The 23,699-nt window shown below is 41.9% G+C and overlaps 1 protein-coding gene across 10 annotated transcripts in view; it reads right to left on the reverse strand.

Moving 5' to 3' along the window:
- Window positions 1-1,480: 1,480 nt before the first annotated feature.
- Window positions 1,481-23,699, reverse strand: part of LOC111269990 (uncharacterized) — a 78,342-nt gene continuing 56,123 nt past the window's right edge. For 2 of the 10 annotated variants that reach the window (XR_015314757.1, XR_015314747.1), the window contains exons 3-4: window positions 12,024-12,160; window positions 1,481-2,143 (exon numbers count right to left, since the gene is read on the reverse strand). The gene's annotated coding sequence lies outside the window, so the exon portion shown is untranslated. The other 8 variants (XR_015314762.1, XR_015314746.1, XR_015314749.1 and 5 more) reach the window with 7 other exon arrangements.

Genomic DNA, 23,699 nt, shown 5'->3' on the forward strand with positions numbered 1-23,699 from the left:
AAACTTGTATTATGGTCGAGTTAAATTATACAGTATTAGGAGACGGGAAGGCCTTTCACTCGAAAAGCAGAACGTTGCTACACGGGCTGTTCACGTTCGAAAGAGCTACACAGCTTGCCCATGAAACACTGCGCGAAACGCCCAGAAACGACACGTAACATAACCTTTCAGACACGCATCTCTCAGCAAGTCGTTTCGACATAACTGTTCGTTGTAAGTTAGTGTGGAGCTCCTAGGTCAGATGCGACTTGTAGTAGAGGATCACGGCTATTAGGTACGGCTGACCGAGTCCGGACCCGTTTAGCACATATGATCTACTAGATAAAATGAGTAGTACAGCAAATTCGATACCTAGTCCAGAGGAATTTTAGCCCTTACGAAATTAAAAGTTCCCTGTAAGTTAAAAAATGCCAGCCTATTCGTCATATTTCATGTAAAAAAAAAAAGCTTTTTTATTAAGTGATCTTAGAAACAATATATATACTTTTTATATTTAAGTAAATATATTCGATACAATAAGATGGGTATTAAATGTCACCAAATAGCTATTAGCTTAGAGAAAAATCTCGAAAAAAATCGCTCATCTTTATTCTATTTTTCTACTAAAATTTAATGCATGTTTTATATCAAGGCACAGAGATAGTGTAGCACAGTTCGGTGACATAAACGTAATCCCTAATGTGTTATCTAGTTATGTTCAAATTCCGGAAACAATTTTGGGCACCGAAGTAAGCTCAATGGAAACCTAGAAACCCAACAAGTTTTCATCTTAAGTTTCTCTAACAAAAACATCCGCTGAGCGAAATATTACTAGAATATTGAGTAAAAAAATCTTTAGTAAGCCAAATTAATCGACGTCTTTCTTAAGTTAATGAGTTTGCCCGTATGCACATAAAGGTCGCTACCAAGTTTGACACGTTATACCGTTAAAATCGTTCATTTTTCATAGAACATTGGCTGACAGCCAGATGTATGCGGGATGCTTGGAATTGTGCGAACGAAGATTTCAAAGGACGATCAATCACTTTCCTAGGAGGCAATACCCCTTGTCCTGCCCGTGAGCAACGGAGCGGTGCCGTCCTCATATTGACAGAGCCTACCCTTATTTTTCTATGGGCTGTAGTTTTATAGAGTTAAATAACTTCTCCGTAGAGAACCGGCGCCAAGCAGAACTTGGCCAGGCACAGAAAGAGTAAAATTTCTATTGAAATAATAACAGTGCAGCCAATGTGCAACCCAGTACTTCGTTCAATAATATCCGGTATATTATTCGTGCAAGTTTATACCCTCTCAATCATGAATGTTCTGCCATGTAGGTAAATTATTTATTATTAACGAGCTGTAAAGAAGTTGTCTGCTTTTTCTTTTTGCATTGAACTGTCCAGCAAGTTTCATTGACTAAATCAGGTTTATCTCAATTTACCTATCGTTTTTTTTAAACCATACCTAAATGCTAAGTCTAAATAACAACAATAAATAATTACAAATAATTTTTCTACCAATGTTTATTAGTATGATAATGTTATATCCTAGCTTTCCTTACATGTCTGGCAGTACAGAGCGATCACTTCCTCAAACTTCTAACAGAATATGTACTTGAAAACGTCTTGTTTCCGTTATCAATGTCCTTATACGATTATATGTATCATCGGTTATCTTCGAGTTTGATGTAAGTATGCTTCATTTCGACCTTTGTAAATCTACTTGTCTCAACAGATCAGTATTCCAGACAACCTGTAACCTAAAGGGGTCCCAACTCCAATAGGAAGATGGCAGTTCTCTATGTACTGGATCCTTGTGTACGGACCGAATACCTCCAGTTTTGTGCAGCTCAGTTTCGGACTGACGACGATGTTCAATGCAGACGAGTCATACACCGCTAGTCTAGGCGAGCGGTCCTTCTCCGTGGCAGGTACGAGACAGAGTTAGAAGTCGTCACTCGCTAGATTTGCCTTTGTCGTCACTTGCGTCCACATCTCTATTGCGTTCGCTCTAAGTCGCGTTGGCCCCTATATTTTGCCCTATATTCCCCTTGTCGTCTCTTGTGTATACCTTCTAGGATGATCGGTTTCGTTCGTATCTGGGAGCCGTTATACACGTGTAAGAGTGTCCCATCTCTGTGTTTACCGCCTGCAAGCAGAGCCTGAAAATAAAAGTTTGGATAATGCAAACATGAACCTAACTAGACTTTAGTACAGCTCGGATATATAGTCAACAGTACCCTACCGGGTGCTATAGGCGCTTTGGTGGCTAATCTTAGACAAAAGCAACGTTTGGCAGCAGGAACAGCGGCGAATTAGTGCGATTCGTCACTGTGCCTGCGGAATTAGTATATTTAGGGGTCCCTTTATTGATGGCAGAGTTAATTGAGCTATAGTTATTGCTCAGCCTTATATAAAGATGACTACCAGGCGTCCGGCGACGGCTGTGGCTAAAGCGTCGTAAGCCTGAGAGGTTCCCTTCATTAAAGTCGTCTCTCTTCGCCTTCGTAAACGGCGACTCCATTTGTTATTGCTTACCCCATGCCTTCCTATCGTCATCACCAATAGTAGCGTCGGCTACAGCTTGCTGCTGACACAAACCAAAAAACTAAGCGTTACGCAGCCGCCACACTTCACGTCCCTGCGTCATGGTTGGGGGGCACATGCACCTTTACCTATTTTTACTTCGGAGCAGCTGCCGCCATTAGCGTCATTCTTGTCAGCCGTTCTGCAGTTGGTTCACTTTGCTCAATGTCCCACATTTTTTGACGACGCCGCCGAGATGACGACCCTGCTATAAAAGTATCGCGGTAAAGTGGCATAACACATGCACTAAACGTACAGTCTCTGCCGCTACCAACTTTGCTTGTCTCACCCAGTTCTCCAGTCTCTTTGCATGTCCTGCGGTAAGGTTTTCCTAAGTAGTTGGAGAAACGGTGCGTGAAAAAATAAACGAGACAGGCCAAAAGAGAAAGATCAGCACGGAACGAAATGGCATAGCCTCGACAGCTTGACTGGCCTTCTTTCAGGTCTCGGTGGTAGTCGTTGATCATTTCACGACCAATCGGCCAAGTGGCAGCGAAATCGGCAGACAGAAAAGCAACAAACCACGAGATGAACAACTCGTATGTATGTGCTATTCGTACGTTCCATGCACGTATGTGTAGATGGTATTGTTGATAGAGGAACACAGAGTGCTGTTAATCGAAGTTGTGGCCGTTTTTGCTGAGGCCAGACGACGTCGATGACGGTCACGGAACGACGATACCAAAGAACGCAAACAGAAACGCACTTAATGAGTATGGATGATATGGCTCAATTGGTAATGCAGTATCCCGAAACGTTTGCGGCCTCAAATGCCTCAGTCAAAATAATTTCTGGATCTGGTATGATCGTAGAACTAGCGATTACCCCCTGCACATTTTCCCGACCTCCATTGGTAGGTACATGAAAAACTAGCAAATAGACAATATATTGAAAAAAATAATACTCAATGAAGCCGATGAGCTAACGTTTTTCCACAGTAAAGCATAGAACAGATTCGCGGCGGGCACATTAAGCGAATTGTTCTTCCACTCCTAGTTGAGACATGGATAACAATAAAAAATCAAATCTGGAAGCTCCTTGTGGAACGGACTATTGAACATTATATCAAGCCGTAGTAAATCGAAGAAGAACGTTTGCAAAATATATATTCAAAAGTTCTTCTATTCTCGTTGAAGCTCGTCGAAAAAATTCAATTCTATTTTTATAATCTAAGCGTCACCGTTGGAACAAATAGATGTTTAACGTTTGCGCTTTCTTTACGCACTGCCACCGCTGGAGATCACTGATCGTACCCGTGCAAAAATAACGCAATGTGGCGAGGGTTCTTATCAGATCACTCGGTGGCAATAGAACGCCATATAAGTATTCCTAACACGTCAATTGATTCCGTTGGTTTGGAGGTCAAACGCCCACTTTTTCTTGGTTCAGTCGCTAGTGAAGCGTATGCGCATAACTTTTTTTCACCATTCCGCAATTGTGCCGTGTCCTTATACGCATATCCTGCACGATACCCTGTAGCGGGACTGTATCGTACCGTGATGAAATCAAATGACCGGTCAATAATTCGACTCACGCCGAAGTGTGGCGTCAATCCAAAAAAACACATCCTACTCTATTGTGGGAGATATTCCTTTTGTAGCGTGACCCTACGAAAGTCTCTGAAAGATCCAATTGCATAGATCGTTTGGGAGCCCGTAATGCCAGGACGAGGCTAAAGTTTTTTTTAATCTTCGCAACGATTCCCACGACAACAATAATGGCCTAGTGCTCTCATGGCGGACAGGGAAAACGAGTAACACCAAATGTATCCTGAAATTTTCCAGTCCTAAAAGCAACACTGTAAGAAGATCAAAATCAATTTCGGTGAGCTTCACACGAAGTTACTCACATATTGTTTTTAATTAAAATTAGCTTGCTGCCATCGTGTTCGTTCGCTATACTGTTTACATCTTGTTTCAATCAGTGGTCTGCTGCGACTGAATCATAGGACCGAAAGGTTGCCCGTCGGATACTGTGTCATCAATTTGTCCGTTAGCTTACCACCAGAAAAGGTAAGGTCGAGACAGCGGATAAGTTAAGACACGTGATACAAGGTAAGCAGTATCCGATAGAGCTTGCCCAAACTAGTTTCAGTGCTTTAAGAAGTTAGACCTGGATGTAGAGCAATAAGAAGCGGATGTCGATAAACTGCAGGTTCTGGCTACGCGGAACTTTCATGTTCTCAACTTGCGAACCTTTTGCACGGCCAATATTCGATTGCTAGACTGTTTTAAATTAGCTGCATACACTAATAACTATTGTAAAGACAGGGAGGTGAGTCTCACATAAACTCACTTTAAAAGAAGACACTTCCAGTGGCTTTAGCATGCATTCATGTTAATTCGTACCGATGTTAACAACTAATCTCTGCACAAGTTTGGCGTCAGGCACAAATGTTGCGCGACAAGGTTCATCAGTAGAAGAAAAATAGAAGACATTCAAGCGGACCTCCTACATTGACACCGTAGAAAATTTGGCGGGTCTTGAAAGGGATCTGACCGAGTACATGTTTCCAAAACGCAGTGAAATTTTCTATGAGAAAAGAGGCTCATTCGACCGTATCAAAAATAAGTAGCAAATTGCCAACATGAACTTCCTGGCAAGACATTTTCCCTTACAAATTTCGTTAGAGTAGATGCATTTTACGTTTATGTCGCTATTATCAAGTCGCTCCGGAGGTTAACGGGTGTTCGAATGAAAGGTCTTTGCCATTTTCTGCAATTCAGATGGACGCGATAGCGTTTGGTCATGGCGAAACCTAACAAGTAACTAGAAGGTTAGTAATTTAACATATAACAATAAGCTGGGTTTGAGAATTTCTTAATTGAAAACTTAATCTAAAAATCAACCTTGGTACTAGGTTCTTCTTCAGCTCGTAAGGATAATAACAGTCTACACATTACATATGGTGCTATTGATGTTCTTTCTAACCTATTTATATTTAGAGCGAATACAGAGTTGCAATAAATGGTTACCTTAGCGTATATGAATTGTATTTGTAAGAAAGTCTAGCCCAATGTATTATTATGTTTTTTATATAAACGTTTTATTTATAAAACGTTTATAAAACGTTTAATTTTATATAAAACGTAACACGTAAAGCTTTAATATTTATCTCATCTTGGCATATCTCTGAGGCAGGTAGAAAACGCTTTTCTATAATTTCAAAATTATATCATATTGGCTAACGTAGATGGAGAGTCAGTAAGGACTCAATGTAAGCCTCCGTGGACTAACGGAAGCCGAGCTTTTTATTGTATCATTGTCTATGTACCTAAAACGTTGCCTTAGCATTACCAAGGGGCCCGGTCGGGTCGGCCCTGTGGTCGAGCTCAACGGTATTTTCACCCCCTTTATGCGGCGATAACTTCATTAGCCTAATCCAAACAGCGCAGCAGTAAAGGGGTGCTTCAGCGATTCCAAATGTCAGAGCTGGTCGCTGAAGCACTCTCATGAGCTCTGTCGATTTTGGCGGTACCCTATTCCTACTTCTTATTCGTTGAGGACGACGGCTCAGGCTAGGATTATCCGTCATCGCTGACTTCTGCTAGCGAAACCCGCGGACATGTCATCTAGTATCTATTGTTATCGAGATACTGCTGAAAAGAGGCTGTTAATTAGACGAAATTAGCAAAACCGTTGCCATCATCCTTCCAACGTTTTTAAAAGCAAACATACGCTGCTTAGACCTGTGTGAAAGCGAACCTAATAAATTACCCATTTTGGTGCCAACGGACAAAAGGCAAATCTACCTATTTGTATTATTTCAGAGTTCGTATATCGGCAGCATCGAATGTAGGCCCAATGTTGGGTATGCGATTCGTCTATCTTGCCAGAGGGAAAAACTACTACCGAACCGTTACTTCGTTACCCAGGGTTCGGCGAGACCGATGTGAATCACGTTATTCAATTCAACTCAAGAGGTCACTTGCTGTTACGCGTAGCGCGCCCTAACGGTTCTTTTAAGCACCATTCTACAACCAGGGTATATATATATAAAGGTTATCTGCGTGAAGCTGGACGTCCAACAGCGGAAAATGTCATCGGCTCCTGTTGAATCATAATTTTGTTGAGGTTTCAAGAAAGAAATATTAAAAGTACTATTAAACCATTACTGCCGTGTATAGCACAGACACGAAATCAGCTTTACGTTATACTTCAGCTTTAACGTATATATATATATAAATAGCGGACAACCTAGCGTTGCCTCCAAAGTCCAATCAGGCCGCTTGCTATTAATATGAGGCATCTACTTCTTTGAAGATTCGTAGCCAAGAAATTTTCGTCTGCATGGAATAACCACGCGTAGCGGAGTATCCACATGTGTTTATTTGATAACGTATTTTTACTGTTTTTTCAGGGTGGAAAAGTAAATTTATGCAAACCCATTTGGTGTTCTAAGACCAGTTGTTCAACGAGCGATAGTAATAGTTAAAAAAAAAAAAAAAAAAGAAACAGTGTTTCAACAATTACAAGTTATATGACAAAATTTAAGATAACACTTGCTTACTCTGAACTAGCAAGAAGCAAGGGAAAGCATTAGTGAATGCTACACAAAGCAAACGCTAGCTAAAGCCCTATACGGCAGTGATAAGTATTTAAAAGTGCGAACCAGCCTTCTATGAAGGAAAAAACTTGATATATTGAGTTTCATAGACGTTCCTTTTTTCCTTCATAGACGAGTTCATATTATAGTAACTTCTTACACAAAACAAAATTAGTTTGTCCAAAGCCGACTTCGGTGGCTGCGATACGAAGCTTTCTACTTGTTTCCATTTGTCACTTACATCGTACCACCGTTATTGCTTGAACGAGCCTCAAGAACAATGAATTTTGCTGTTAAAAACATTTTAGACTTATTGAATCAATCATAGACATCGGCACCGGATTGCATTTGAGAGACGAATTGTAAAATTATCATCAATAACATGACTTTTGAGTCTCGACCTTGACTACCGTCTACAATACGATGTAGACAATCAAAGTGCTGGTCAATAGTATCAGAAAGTTTACATTTTTCTGAGTTCATCGAAGTTCTCTATGCTTTTTAATCTAATCCAACGCTTGAATTATAGCCAAAAACCATAATTCTATCACGTAATGCCTATTTAAAGTGTGCGTCTTTGAGTCTAGGAAGTAGACATGCATTATTTTAGTTACGTTTTTCACGTTATACCTTGCCTTCGTATCTCCACATACGACACATAGTGAATCACGTCCTGTGGAAAAGTGTTTAAGAATTGGGCATTTTGACGCTTTTATAATAGCTACACATTTGCAGCTTTTTGCCTCACGCAACTTGCCTTTACAGTCATTTTGCGCCTACGGATGTCTACTCCTTTATTTGCTTATTTTCCTGCATTTATGTAAAATTATATACATGATATATGTAAACAAATTAGTTTGGTCGATAGCAGCTCTAGAGTTGCCTATGGCGTTTCTACAGGGTGTGTCGCCTGGCTACTACTACTTGACCTGTAATTTTCGGGGTCTACGGATGCAGCTCTGCCGAATCATCTAACTCCCTTCCACATGCTTATCCACGTACCCCCCCCCCCCCCCCAGCCCCCGTTCACCCCCGTGAACACGAACGCCTACATAGAATACAACTAGTGAAACTGCTATCGGCCTTGCGGCGTTGAGCTTTTGATTCTCCTGTAAACATGTATGGCTATATATGAATCTTTGTTCAAACGAATGTTTGTACAGATGGCAAGCAGGTCAGTAGAACGTAACTCCCTAACAACGACCGGCGGACTTTGTGATCTACTGTCCCGTACCTCTCAAGCTGGTGGTGGCAAGCTGGCTAATTGGTCCTGGTTTGCGATGTCCATGGCAGATCTGGCAAGGCCAGACCGACCGCGAACACCGCCAGACCAAACAATCGAACCGGGGTAGTCCAGTTGGACCGGAGAGTTTCCTTGTCTGTCCCGTTGTTCTTTTCTGGAATACTTACTGCGAACAGGGGGCAGCTAGATAGGCAGTGGGAGAACGCGAGAAAGTCGGAGTCCTTCATGTGCCCCAAGGGAGTACTGAAAAGCTCTCACACCCGCAGGCAACGCAGGCCGACAAAACGGTCGGAAGCTGTCTGTTCTACTGCTCGGTACCTAAGAGGACGTAGGGGCGATAGGAGAAACTAATCATCCATGAATGCTTCCTCCCTCGGCGAGTGGAGGCGACATCAAGCTCCATAAGGAGAAAACTCCCCAGACCCACTCTAAATAAAGAAACGGATATAGACAAAGACAGAATGGGAATGAGCAAGAGCAGTTGAAGTCACAGGGATTTTCCTCAGCACAAGATAAACTTTTCGAGCAAGAGTAACAACCTCAAGAGCAAGTGGATAAGGTTGCACGCTAAGTGGGTCTGTACTCGTCGCGGCGGCACTCTTAGCGTCCCGAAGAAACAACGATCACGTGGCACTAGATAGTCTTTATCTACGCTAGAATCGTGGCATTCGGTAGTAGTGATCTCTCTCTTTATTACTCGATGCTTGCGTTCGTACAGGTCTATATATATATATATATATATATATATATATATAGACGGGTTATATACAGCTCGTCAGGAAACCGCCTTATGACCTTGGCGGCTATCCTTACTTCAAGCGTTAAAATTCATCGTCAAAGAAGTTGTCAACAGACAGCGGGGACTCATTGTGCGTCTTCATTTGTGGCTTACAGAGATGATTCATGTGCAATGAGCTGCATACATGTGCGTGTCGGTATAAAGACCTCGTGTATACCATCTAAGTCTTGACAATCTTGAAAATATGGTATTTTAATAGATACGTTGAGAGATTTTTGCTATTACGACTAGATAACGTATATGATTAGTACAGTTTCATTTCACTTGTACGTCTAGGTACGTATTTGATTCTCACACATCTCCTAACTAGTACTTGCTCTACCTAGCGTTCAATAGACCCTTCGCTTTACCTTCAAGCTAACCTATTAAAACACCTTGACGCAAGTTATCCAGTATTTAGACATCAAAACGTATATAAATATTAAACCGAAGCCAAAAACAAATTATCATTTGTTGTTTGAATAGCCCGTGCATTGATCCGTTACAACATATCGCTGAATAAATCTTCTCAGCAGGCGTGTCATGGTGTCCCGGCAGGCTATTGGCTTAATGTCTGTTGGGCTTCTCCTATTTAATCTTTCTCTTAAACGATTACAAGCGCGTCCCTGTATGTAGTCCAGCCATTGTCCGTGTCTGGCAGCGTCTGTACGTCGGACCTGTTCACGCTTCGTCGTTAAATATATAGCAGCAAAATAGTTCGCCTTTTGATGTCTATTAAAATAGTCACTCGCAGATACCTACCTACCTGAGAGTGGTGGTAGCGTGGATGGGGGGCGAAGATGGCGACGGATTATGGACGCGCAATGGACGTGCCATCTCGGAGATATAAATGCGAAGTTTTTTTTTTATGGCAGACATGCGATGCACATATGCGAGAGGGAAACTGAAGGACAAAGAAATGGAACAAGAAAGACAAAAGAAAAAGAAGTGACTCTTGGAAAAGGTAAGAACTTGATTATTGAATGGGTCATCGCAAAAATCCACGAGAGCGCCAGCGGCTACAATTATACAATGGGAGCAAGCACGAAGCGACTGACGACAACGAATGGTCTGACGGGGCCCTATCTGTCTTCAAAGACACGGCCGTGTCTCGCACGTTTTTGCCATAGCGCCGTGCGTCCTTTTACTCTTTTGGAAATTGTAACGTCCACGAATACTCTGCGCATGTTTCTCTCCATCTCTGTTATTTCCTGACTTCTTGCGAGCGCTGCAATCGTTAGTCAGTGTCATGGTACTGCCTCGGTTCATAGTTCAGGCCATAGGTCGACACGCAGATAAAAACAGACTCGTACAAGTAAGGCATGTTCCTCTTAAAAAGGAATAGGTCTGGAAGGCGAGACGGGACTCACGAGCGTGGGTATAATGATAGTGGTAACGCGTCTTCGTAGCTATTGTCATCTCCCGTCTCTTTGATCCTCTATCGTTATTTTTCTTGCCTTGTCACCGTTTTATGTTGACTGCGTTCTTTTTACATTGACAAGAATTGGCCTCAAGCTGACATATTGAAGAAGCTGTCTTTTCAAACTCCAGTAAAGAATATTGGGAAATGCACCAGCCAGTTATTTTAGCGGTGGCAGATATATTCGAGACCCCATTTGAAATTGCGCATTGTGAAAGGCACCTAAATCACAGCTGCTCTATGGTTATAGTCACAGGTTCTAATAAATACTCAAACCAGTACCATTGTTATTGACTGCACCTTTCTATGTGGTCATTGCCCTTACGGAGAGATGGTGACAAGGTGCCTACTTTGTAGGTACTTTTTTTTTATTTGCAAGTGTTTTCGTTTGGTCGTTTGTTTAGTTGTTAAGCGGTCCACGCGTTATCTATTTGCAGCATACGAGGACACGGTGCGTACGGATTCACGCAATCTGCGGCCCAGTTTATTGGTGTTTAGACAACGAAGTAGTTGCAGCCGATGCTGAAATTTTGATCACGTGTTGAGCCACATCGTCGAAGAGAAAAGGTCAAACAATAAAGAAAAGCGCAAAAAGTGGACCTCGAGGCAAAGTTTGGGTTTAACATTGATGGCCATTTGCATACGGATAGTAAGACCAATAGTAGTAGCAGTTATCAGATGGTTAACGTCGCTGTTACGGAAGGGTTTTCATGATTATCATTCTTTATGCGCCCATGCTCCTGTTGCTGTAAAAGCGTCCTGATGATTCAACACAGTAAATATGTACCATGGAACAGATTATGCATTTTTACTATAGAAACCTATAGAACAACTCTTAGCAGGACTACCGACGACAGCTTCAACTATACTATAATGTATGGCCTTGAAAAAAAAATGAAAGAGCCGAAAATAACTATAGTATATTGGAATAATATATAGTTCACGTCGGTCGCGAAATGATTTCTGAATTGACGATCATCTGTACATTCAATAACACAGATTATAATAAATTTATAATAAAAAAATAAATAATAAAGCAACGGTTCATGCTTTACTAAACTTAACACGCATCAAACCTAATAAATCCGGATTTTTCTGTTTGCAGTTTGACGGATTTTTCACACTAAGTTATAACAATTCTGTTCTATCTGGCTCTGGTTCTTTTCTTTTCTTTTTTCTATTCAGGCACATTTTTATTGCAAGCTATTGACGCATTAAAAATTGATTCAATAAAATAGAACAGTATGGACCGGATGCTTGACATATGCGTTCAATGGAGTCATCAGCAGGTACGCATAGAGCAGTACGATAAGCACAAGCCAATGTCTGATCTGGTTTCCAATCGAATCTGGTTCTCTACATACAACACGTTCAGTCAAACAGTGTCGCTCTTACCAAGGATTCATTTGCCTATAACTACCTTCCTACCGAACAAGCTTGCATGTGCCTTCTGCTACTATTATTCTTACCATTATTATCCAAGGGCTTTCCGGACATTCATCCTTTGTTTCTATTTAATGAATCCGGTGTATTTTCTGCCGACGCAGAACAACCTGAAAAGTACGAAGACCCACTTTTTCGCCACCATGTCGAAGCTAATGAACTTCTGAAACAAGATAAGCGCTCTGACAATTAAGAAGCAGTGTTCCTTCGAGCCTCCACAGCCGCTTTCATGGTCGTCGGTGCTAGTAAAATAGCGCATTCGTAATCCTGATTCTAAGATTTCGTTCTTCTAACGTAGGGAAAAAAAATGTTCATGAATAAGTTTACCCTTCATTCAGGATCCGATAGTAGCAAGATTGCTGGCAACATGTCACTTACCTGACAACTAGTACATGCTCAAAGACAATTTGCCTTTTAACCACGTAAACGTGCAATCCTTACACAAATACTATTCCAGTAAATGTTTACCCAGCTTGCGTTCAAAACCTGCGCGAGCAGGAAACATTTACCCTAGACCTACCCCTGACAGATACTTTGGAAGAGTAACCAAGGGCCAGCAAAATCGTTACTCAAACATGTCCTTACGCTTGAAATTACATCATGCACTATAGCAATGGAAATTCAATCCATGGCCCCTGTCAGCACCTAAATCGTGGTTAGATTTCGTGAGTGACTTGTTTGCAGAACATAATCTAATGAATGCCTTTAGGAAATGTCGGACATAAATACTATTTATAGCTGCCCAAATAATAAGCTAATTAAAGCTTTTGTTTCGCTTAATAATTAAACTGTTCAATTGTCAAATAAATTAATAACTGAATTGAACTGCTTTCATAATGAAACATTTCTCTAACGAAATATTTGGGTTGCGGCACTCTTAACGAAATTAAACATAGTAATAACTGGGTTTTACTTCAGCTCCCGCTTTCGCTCTCTATTGAAGTGAATCTATCCATTTTCATTACGTCCATCATGATAATCCCTTATCGAACTAGCGCCAGGCCGAACTTAGTTCCTGCAAACAGTCGACCCAACCGTGCGTCCACTCAGTTTTATCAGATATTTATTCTTCACTTATCTGTAAGTGGCTTTTTCTTATAACTATCTTCATCTGATCGTAACGACTAGCGAACTAATAAAGAGGCACGTGATAATAAGCGGCTATTCAATGCGTTCAATTGTTCTGCTGGTAAGTACAACATATCCTAAGTTATGGGAGCAAATTTCAAACGATTTGCTTGCCCTGATCTCTTTTGTTTGTTAACTAGTCGCGTAGATGCTACGTATGAGAACGTTCGTGCACAAATTCTTTTGTTGTATCAACATAACCACCAAAAACGCTTTACCTGAACATGCTATCAGACGCAATTCAGTCAAAGCCAGACATCGAAGCGTCAGAAAAAAGCGTATAGACTGATGAGGCTAAAAAGAAACCCAATACGAGCGAGCAACGCTAAGTGATGCCGCGAGGCTCTGCCAAGATTTCCTAGCTCATGTAGTCTCTTCGTCGAGCAGAAATTAAGCAGGGCAGTTAACGACTCCGGGACTGTTAATACTTCACTTGAAGCTAAGTGAGGAAATAGGCCCCCGGGAGCATGCCCGTTAGTCTTCGTTTAGCAGAAAAGACAACGACGCAAACAGTCTCGCTGACGCATTTTGACACGCCATCACGCAGTTAATTCAGTAATAATCACCCTGCACCGGTGTAGATAAACACAATTTTAGCCACATGGGTGGGTCACTTGTATGAAACAAAGACGCTACACGCCATATAGGCTAGCCGGGCATGTACGTGGACTAAAAGGAAAGAAAATTGCAATATTTTACTGCAATAAGTACCCTGCTTAACGTTAGTAACTGATAATTAGGACGGTAGGCATTACATCGCCTAATATAGATACGTTCTTCGCACGACTCTATATAAGGGTAGACGTGTACTAACTAACTAGGAATTGCTATTCTTATGCATAAACCAATTATATCGAGTCTACTGAAGGCCTTCATGGTTTATGTTTGCCTAATCAACTTTATATCGTTTTTTTATGTCTCTAATAAACTATCCTACTTAACGTAGATCTTAGGAGAGCACGTATTTACGAAGCGCTTCTGAAACAGGCTACCTCAATTTTAAGCACGTTGCATATACTGCCATCTAACTATTATAGGTTTAAAATACATGCTCCCCTTAATACTACATCACACTAAACCGTAACACGGTTTCACAGAAGAAAGCGTCGTGGGTGAGCGCAGGACGACCGAACGGATACCTATCAGAGTCTAAAATTATCTATTTTAAATTTGAAAACTCATATATATATATGGTAACAAATAAGAAGGCGATTCTACACGTACCGAGACGCTAATTGCGGGCGTTAACTCGAGAAGTCATCGATGTCGAATGAAGACCAGCACGGCCAACTCATATTTACAATTGTCTTTTCCTATCTGTGCCTCAGCCTGTCTGTGCTTCAGGTATAAAAACGAGTGCTTAATGCAGACCGACCGTGCCAAATTTTTGAGCAGAATAACGCCATCCATTGGCAAAAAAAGTTTGCTGGTATCGGTGAATTGTGAACTTTGAGAAATACTACTCTATTGTGTTTTACGTCCAGTATTGCGGTTAGGCAGTCCATCAGAGTTGCCTCCTAACACAGAGTGTCTGAACTCGGATTCGAAATTACACCTAAAATTAGCAGTCAAATGTCTACCCGTTAAGTTACCACGAGAACGTTCCTTGCTGAACGTAGAATTTTCAACTGAATCTGAAATGTCTCGTAGTATCTGTTTGTAATGACTCGCAAGTAACTTCCAACCCCGATATATACGGCGTAATCCGATAACTTTCGACTTGAACCCTGATAGTAACAGTCTAGACTGGGCGGGAGGGTAGGGGGCAGGGGGTCAGCTCAAAGTTGATTAATATCTTAAAATTGGTTATTAGCAGTAATTATACTTATATATATATATAGCGGTTATATTCACTATAGCTCCGTCGAGTGAAATACGATAAAGGTTAATATAGGAAACAGCATGCAACAACGAGATTACTTGAGAAAGTTGAAACGGGCGCGTCTGGACACGAGTTTTTAACGGCAAACACAACAGCGTTGAGGGTAATAATGTCGTCAAATCATACTTTCGATACCAATTTCAGCTTTACGTGCGGCTCTAATATTAGAGTTCTAGATATGTTTTATGAAAAGTTCGCTCCCACTCAACCAGTTAATCATACAGCACTTTTCGAATTTTTCTATGTAAAGCCGAGGACTAGACTTGACCGATTAAACCTAAAGATGTACCAATTCAAACTGTAAGCAGCGACTGCCGCACATGACACACTCTAAGTATAATAACGTTGAAATAGTTGAAAGTTAAATTTTGCATCGAAAAATATTTTCAGAAAAAGCGGATCCACCTCGTCCAAGTTAATTAGTCATTGCCTTAAGCAGATAGAACTTTTCTGTAATGATATTTATATGTTTAGATGTTCATCCAGTAGCTTTGATTGCTGCAGATATCGCCGTCGTTCAGAAAAAGAAAATTCTGGCCTTTTTTTTTTTTTATTTCCCTCTTGGGGCGTGACTCTGAAGCCGCAATTCGCTCGTAAATTTGTATATAGTGTTTATTGCTAATAACTTCCACAATCACCCAAATAACTGAAACCCGGTGGATCGAGCCGTTTTGGTATACTCCGTGCCATGTGTAACGTGCGTATTGACGTGTATTGAAATGGACTTTAAACCGACTTTAAATCGAACATATTCGGTCTGGATAACAGTGGAAATCCTAGAGAACACGTCATTGTTGTTTCAAACGGGCATACGATAAACGCTCAATCAGAATACAATCCGATACGATTCCGCGCAGAGCTGCTAGCTTTTTTTTTGTAGCGTTTGACCTACTCGAACATTTAAGCCTACTATTATAGAGGAGGCGCTTCGAAACGCCAAACATGCAGCATGAGCCAAGCCATACAGAGTACGATTTGTCCCAGTTCTGTCAAATTATCGATCAGGTTATTGACACTACGGTACGTGTGTGTCAATGTGCTGTTATGTCAGCAGTTTTGTGTCCTCGTTACGGACTAAGGATAGTAGAGAACTTCAAGTCGACTATTTTCCCCCAATCGCGCTTATTCTCTTGGCTGCGGTAGTTTCTTCAGTCGCCGTTAATGTGGTTTCCTTGCTTCGTTGGTTAAGTGTACACTACGATTGCCATGTTCGTAGCCACCGTTTCTGCCGTCGCGAACGTTGTCGGGTGCGTAATACTGGGTGAATGACAAGTTGATGAGGCGACGACCTGTTCTCTATTACGTCGTACGGTCGTCGTGGATGCAACTGCAGCTGTTGTTGTAGCTGATGTCGTTGTCATCACCATGGGCGGCGCTGCAATAGCTATAGCGGTCTTCGTTGCACCGAGCAGTCTGTCCTGCCCTGTCTTTCCGAGGCCTCATCATCGTCTCTCACCAGTGTTCCCGGCGTGTTTTGTTATGTCGTAGCCCGTTTCCCCATCTCATGCCTTTTCAAAGCTTACTCCTTCCACAGAGTTGGACCTCTTGACGACATCGGTGATGTTAGCGCGCCATAGGGACAGAGTACAGCTGCCTAGAAGAAGTGAGCCTTTTGTTAAGTCCCCGCCCTCTGTTCCGCCTATGGCGTGAAAATAAACGTGTTGTCCTACTGTTACCAGCCATCCCTACAACAGCATCGTCGACTGCAGAAAAAGAAAAACGGAGAACGAAGCGTAGTATCGAAAGCTCGAAGCGCAGCCAACGGCGACCTTTTACTTTCAGGCTCCAGCTGCATCGTACAGGCCTACTCCTGGACCTACAATTTCCGTAGTTTTTCTCTTCACATTGCTCGCCGTGTCTGTAATGTCCGCGGTAGTGGAGGCAGTAGTAATGTGCTCACATGGGGTCCTAACGTGTGTGCCTACTGACTTTAGGCAGGACTCACGTGTATATTAAATGCCGGCTGTAGACACAACGCTCCTCTTGCTGAACAGGCAGGAGGGACAGTGGCTTAACGGCGGTAAAACGCGAAGCATTTAATTTAACTAGTTGTACAAGTAAAAATAGTCATAGCTCCTGGGCACTAGCTTTCTTCTTCTCCTCTTTGAAATACTTCACCCTGTTTGCTAAGTGTAGGGAAAAGGCTCTGCGAGCGGCACGGGTCACCCACAGTCGACCAGAACAAACAGCCAGCAACCAGGCGGCACTGAAGTAAGGATGGCAAGAAAGGAGTCGCGTAGAGACTACGGGATCAGGGCCTCCCGATGCATTGAGGGCCACGGCGTGTGACGGCTGCCGGACTGACGGGAAAACGGCCCATGACAAATAGATAGCACAAACGAAGACTCAGTCCACAACACTGGAGAATGGCAACACGGAAATCACGTCCAATTTGCCCTTTAGCTATGGCAGACAAGGTAGGGAAAAGGCAAAGTTTCGATCGATCGTACACATAGTGCAAACAATGAGGATTACAAGAGGCCACTGCTTCCATTAATAATATTGGAAAGGCAAAAGAGAAGGAAATAGAACAACACAGAGACGTGTTTAAGGCCAATACGAGAATGTAGGAATACGAAAACAAAGACGATCGGTTGATTTTTTTTTATATTACAGCGTACCGATATGGTAAGCACGCAGCCTCCATGTTGACCTCAGTCGGTCGACGAGCTCGTAGTTTGTCAACAAAGCTTTAGATATCCATGAAATGCGAATTTATTATCCTCTGGATATTATTTTGTTGGAATTTAGATATTTGTAAGTATAGGTAAGTGAATTTATAAACTAACATGTTACCTGTTTTATTAGTTATTTTCGACACGCCTAATAGTTGGCCTAAAATACCATCGATAAACATATGCGTAATGAGTGTGTTCCTGCGTACTCGTAAATAGAAACAAACAGACAGTGCTGATAGTCAGTTAATTAATACAGAATCCTATTTGGGTCTGGGGTCTTAAACTACGCTATAAAAACGATCAAGCTACCTAGCCACCTGGAGCGGGAACAATGAAAGGCCATCACATATGAGCGTTGGAATAAATCTCTTCTTTTAAAATAACCACATCTATATTTGTGTTTCATATGCATAGAACATATAGAATAATTGCATATATAATACATGGAATAAACATAATAGTTTTAGGAAAACAAAAAGAAACCAGCTATGTCCGTATTAGGATAACAAACCTATAATATATATACGCTTGCAATGGAATCATCACAGTAGTGTTTAAGATGTAGATCGTCGTGAAACAAAATATAACGCCTTATACTTGCGATGTTTACAATAAATCTGAAAAAATATGATAAATTAGCTAGCGTAGCGGACAGACCAAGATGATCGACTACACCTCGATAATGAATCATAGGATAGATCTGATTCTATCAAGGAACAAGGTGGCCAAAAAATCAATATATAAAATCAACTGTTCTACACTACGGGCTGATACTAAGCTGGAAGGACAGCTGGTGTGGTAAGTATTGGGAAATTCTAGCTAAGAAGAACACCGCGCAAATGCTGCACTAGTTTCTCTTACAGTGACCAGCCTAAGTTGGCGGACACTTTTGATTTGGGTTGTGGACCTCTTACCTGTACACAGGCTGTGTTAGGGTGGTGAAGTGTCGGTGTGTACATGTATATGTGACTTTTATGATCCTTTATAATAGTACTATCTACGCCCGGACTGTTTTCAGATGAGGGTCTCAAAACACTAATGACCTCTTAGTCTGGTCCTGACCATTCCTCATTATTCTATACTTGATTGTCATTTTGACGAGTATCAAGGTTTGCTGTTTGGTTTTCGTTTGGTCCTTACAGGCACACAGAGTCGTTGTTCTGTTATGTTTACGGGAGTCGCCATCTTCACGTGGAGAGCACCTTAAAGCGGGTCAGATATCGGACAGTCTGCCCTATATTTCTATATGTTCGACCACCGGCAAAGCGGCAGCTGTTAATCTCAACAGCTTCAGTACACCAATATGGTAAAGAAAATCTTGAGAATTCAGTAATAAAATGAAAACCAGCAAACTCGTCATTGGATGAATTTAATCGACTTCAGCATAACGAAGATGTGCGACACACTAAACTATTTTTATCTATTGCGCGCTACGATCTTCACATGTGCTTTAAGGATAAATATGTTCGAGTAGACATGGACAGAATACGGCTCAGACATATCGCCCTTATGCATATCACCAGAATGTTTCTATCATTTAAGACAGGCTTATATAAAATAAAAGCGGTAATTGCAGAAGACAAAAAAACTGAACATGTCCGACAGATATGCTCAACGAGATTACTATATCTTTGTCTTCTCAACGACGCCTAGTAAGGAAAATCTACTGAATCTAGTCCTTTGTTGGCCTATGGTAAATTGTCATTTTATGTGTGATGCATATTGACGCTTGCTATCCACTGTGGTTGTGAATATCAATGACAAGCTACGTCTGAGCTACGCCTTAGGCGCAAAAGCATCAACAACAACAACATGGACAACAAAAATAGCCCTGGTTTGTTTTCGGTTGTCTACTTACGAGCGTAACTTTATCAGTATGACAAGTCTGCCTCTCAACTTCCGAAGCTGCATAGCCCAAGGGGGTATTCGCCGCATCGCAAATAACAAATGACCTTGCTTGTTTCTTCTATGGAAACTTTCGCATTCTTAGGAGGCAATTTGAATTCTCCTTTTTTCCGAGTATCTAAAGAACCCCATGAATCTCAATTGGAAACTCTTCCTTCAAAGTTCTGTTCCGCTACACTGCAGGCGACGGAAAATTGTTTATGCAGAAGTGGCATACAGGTGCTGACCTGTTAAAATCTTCTTTTTTTTCGCAACACAGTGAGTGTGTTTGTTGAAAAGCTAATTCAAAAGAAGAATCAGGAGACTTTACCGACAACTGTTCAAAGTAGGCTGTGTAGCAATCGGTTGAATGTTATCTCCTTCCATTGATTGGGAAGGGTCGAAAGCCTCTGTTACAACCCATAATGATATAACTCTTGCAGTGAATCCAGCTAGGTCTTGAAAAGCACCCAACAGTTTCAATAACAAGCACAGCTAGTTAGTCGTTTACAAAATGACGGCCAACAGCCACCTGATTATGACCTGAAAATACTTCTGGCTGACACTAATTAGCCTGCAACTCCTTCGGCCTCGCCACCTTTCCTGTCTCATCCTATGTGACCTGATGGCAATATTCCTACTGATAATTACGTGTCTTATTTGTTAGATTTGCCAGTAACAAAAATGGCATACCTTATTTACCCTTCCTTCAGGTCGATCCGTACCGGTAGCAGCAGAAAGCGTTTAGCATACTCGACGAGTTATAACATAAATTACTATTTCTACATTTACGTAGCATATATTCGTCGCACCGTCGAAGTGTGATTCTCTAACCAGCCGGAGGAGTTCGAGTGGGCAGACGTTTGTATCGAACAATATATTCCCTCATAACTTCGGTGTCGCATTGTTCCATTGATCCGTTCAGATGATCGTGTACAGGCGTGAATAAATGCTGTTTTCGTAGCAAAGATCCCATGCACTCTATGCGTAGTCCACACTGAGTGGAAGTTCTTATGAATTTTCCTCTTATGTTAGAATAGTGGTGAAAAGTTACGATGTCGTTGCTGCTGTAGCTAGACACATAACAGAAATGGCGAAGGTGACGAGTCCTAGGAAAAACTGATAGCTCAATGTTATGCAGATATGTAGCAATTTGTTCATATAATACTCAAACATAATTTCAGCACTGTGGATGATGTTTCTGGGTTGAAAAGTATTATGGGCCAGCGCAAAAATCTAACCCGAATGCTAAAATTTACGGAACTCTCTAATTTCAATATGTCTTTTCTGTTAGCTAATCGTGGTTTGGTCTATAGCATGGCCTGTGTTGAAAGTTTCAGCCGCTTTCTTTACATGAAGATAATAGAAGTTGATATGATCAACAAGCAGTCCACGGCCACTCTTTGCATTTAAATATACGCAACAACTTAGACGTTCATTGGCAAATATGAGCAGGAAATCGCTGCACTTTAGCTATTCGAATACAGAACTGGGTCACAATTAAACACTGTAATATAAATAAATTTTAAAGCATTTACCTTTAGAAATCAGTGTTATATATATATATATATATATATATATATATATATAACCGTTTGTTACAGATTTCCAGTCAGTTATATGGAACACTGCATCACAGACTTTACGCATACAAATCTTACCATCGTTATCAAAACTCCACTGAAGTACACGTTTGCTGAAGTCGAGCAAAGAAACTAGCTGGTATCTGCGAACACGAGTATCTCAATAGTAATAATCTACCGGCGTGTACAACCATCCTCACGCTGAGAAGGTCCTACTTTACTGTCTTCTAGTTGCCTTCCTCCCTCCGTCATTCAGGCAGCCCTAAGCCGCGTCGCGAGTACGCTCATCGCTAATTACCACGTTTTCACTGGGCTCTAATTACCTCAATTTTTAGCATTTTAAGAAGCTGCTACTGTTCTTTTGCATAGCTTCAATTGTGAGTATTCTATTTCTCCGCACTCCACGTTGTCATGAGTCCTACTACGCCATCCGCAACGAAACGGCTGATAAACATTTCAGCCGAAGTCGCACTATGTTCGAGCTTTTTCTGACACCTCCTTTACCCTCAATATACCCTTCTCTGCGTGAGCGTGCTACAAAACAATTGCCCTACTTCTTGTGGTAGACACCTCAGTTTTGCGTTTATTCCATTAAAATTAAGAGTAGCTATCCTGCCAGATCCGCTGATAGAGAACTGAGCTCATTGCCGCTTTTCCACTTGCTGCGCGATCCGGTTGCTTTCTCTCAAACCCTTGTCCGACGTATTCGAGGGTTTAGAACGAAAACTGTTGGGATATTACTCAGTGTCCCGACGCGGATATTGCCAGGGTTGCCGAAACTAGGGGATAGGTTGCGAAATGGGGTGCACAGCAGGCGGAGACAACCGCACTGTAGGTAACATCAACAGCAGCGGTGTGTCAAGAGAAGTTGGGGTGCCAACGCTTTCCAACGATGGCGACGGCAACAGGCGTCAACAACAACAACAACGTTGGCGTCGCAGAGGATATTAAAAGTTACCACTGACTTGTATCATGCAGACACGTCGAGTGCTTGTCTTTGTCTCAGTCAAAAGCTACTACTTTCTTCATTCTCGCTGTCTATCCCTCCCTCCCTCCTGTTCGGGCTCATTCTTGGTGTTTGACGCAAGAAGCCACTGCGGTATTTCTAAGCGCTATCCGATGCTTTCCCTTTTTCCTCATCATTCATTGTTGTTTTCTGTCAGCTCTACAACGTCCCTATCTTGAATCCTTCTCGACAGCTTCCTCGTAGTTGTGCTCCTGGTGTGCCATGACGGTGGCAGCTTGCCATTATCATCAACAGCGCCTAGAAGGTTGTCGTTTACTGTCCATAAAAGGATGGCGTTCGTATTAGACCGTACATGGCAGGTCGTTCGATCAGCCATTCTACGAGCCGGTTGTTCGAACACTGTGCCAACGGTTTTAGTAACTAAAGCACCGGCGATAAGCTGGTGTAAACGCCAGGCGAGATGGTTGCGCTGAAGTCGTCAGCCGGCGCAACAGCGGAACGTCTGCTTGCGAAAGCGGCGTGCACCGTGTATGTTACTGTTACTAACTCCAGGTTAGCTGCGAGTGCAAGAGTGATTAGATGTTTGTTGTGTACGATCCTATTAATGGATGTTATTAGTGTTATTGTTTCGCACAGGCGCCAGTAAGCGTCAACATTGCCATGTTGCAAGCAGAACTGCTCAGTGGTTTCTCCTAGGTTTTAGCGAGCTTTGCCTACAACCAAAAGCGGGAGAATAACGTCGAAGCTGCTTGCCGTTGTGTTAACATTCTGCTCATCTAGAACGACTGCACCTGAAGATGAGGAGTGGCAAGTGCCTGCATGACTAATAACCTAAGATCATATCTTCCATATGAATACACTGTTGATTGTTGGAAAAAAACACATCGCACTCACCAATAAGCAGCGGGGTTTGCGGCGGTCAGCCATACACCTGTGACAAAATAGGCACACGAGATTAAGAAATAAGACAGGACAGAAGGTAATTTTCTGTTGCCTATAAGCCACGAATAAGATGACCGACTGGAAAAACAGTTATGAAATTGTATGGACCGGCGTAGAGAAAAAATGATGTCGGCTTCAGCAGCCAGGGCTATTTGGCTTTTCGAATATCCCGCATTTGATCGATTAGCCATTACTTTGAACGGCTGGCTTCTGCTAGTCCGAAACGAAGTTCGTCGACGCCCGGATTCAAACCTAAGTGTCTTTAAACTGAGCAGGGGAACACGTTACAAGCTGCGCCATCACGGGGCTATCCACGAATCCTACCCAGTCATATGACAATGTCGTTGTGTCGACCATAGCACCAGTGATAACGGAAAGAAGTCGGCTATGGCCAAATGCACCTGCGTGTGACTGCTGCGTCAACGGAGGTCTGACTCTACATGCCCTGTATAATAGGACGCTGACTTAGTACACATAAAGCACTTCACATTTAAGGATCCAACTGGATAAGCGTTTTAACGTTTCAAGTCATTGTGTCTATTTCAGTTCTGTTCACTTCGTATTGTTGCACATGGCTAAAATAAATAAAATAGTAAATAAAATTGCATTTTGCATTACTACTGTATCTTTGTTACACA

Source organism: Varroa jacobsoni, unplaced genomic scaffold (genome assembly GCF_002532875.2).
Source record: "Varroa jacobsoni isolate VJ856 unplaced genomic scaffold, vjacob_1.0 scaffold_1428, whole genome shotgun sequence".
Classification (NCBI taxonomy): Eukaryota; Metazoa; Arthropoda; class Arachnida; order Mesostigmata; family Varroidae; genus Varroa; species Varroa jacobsoni.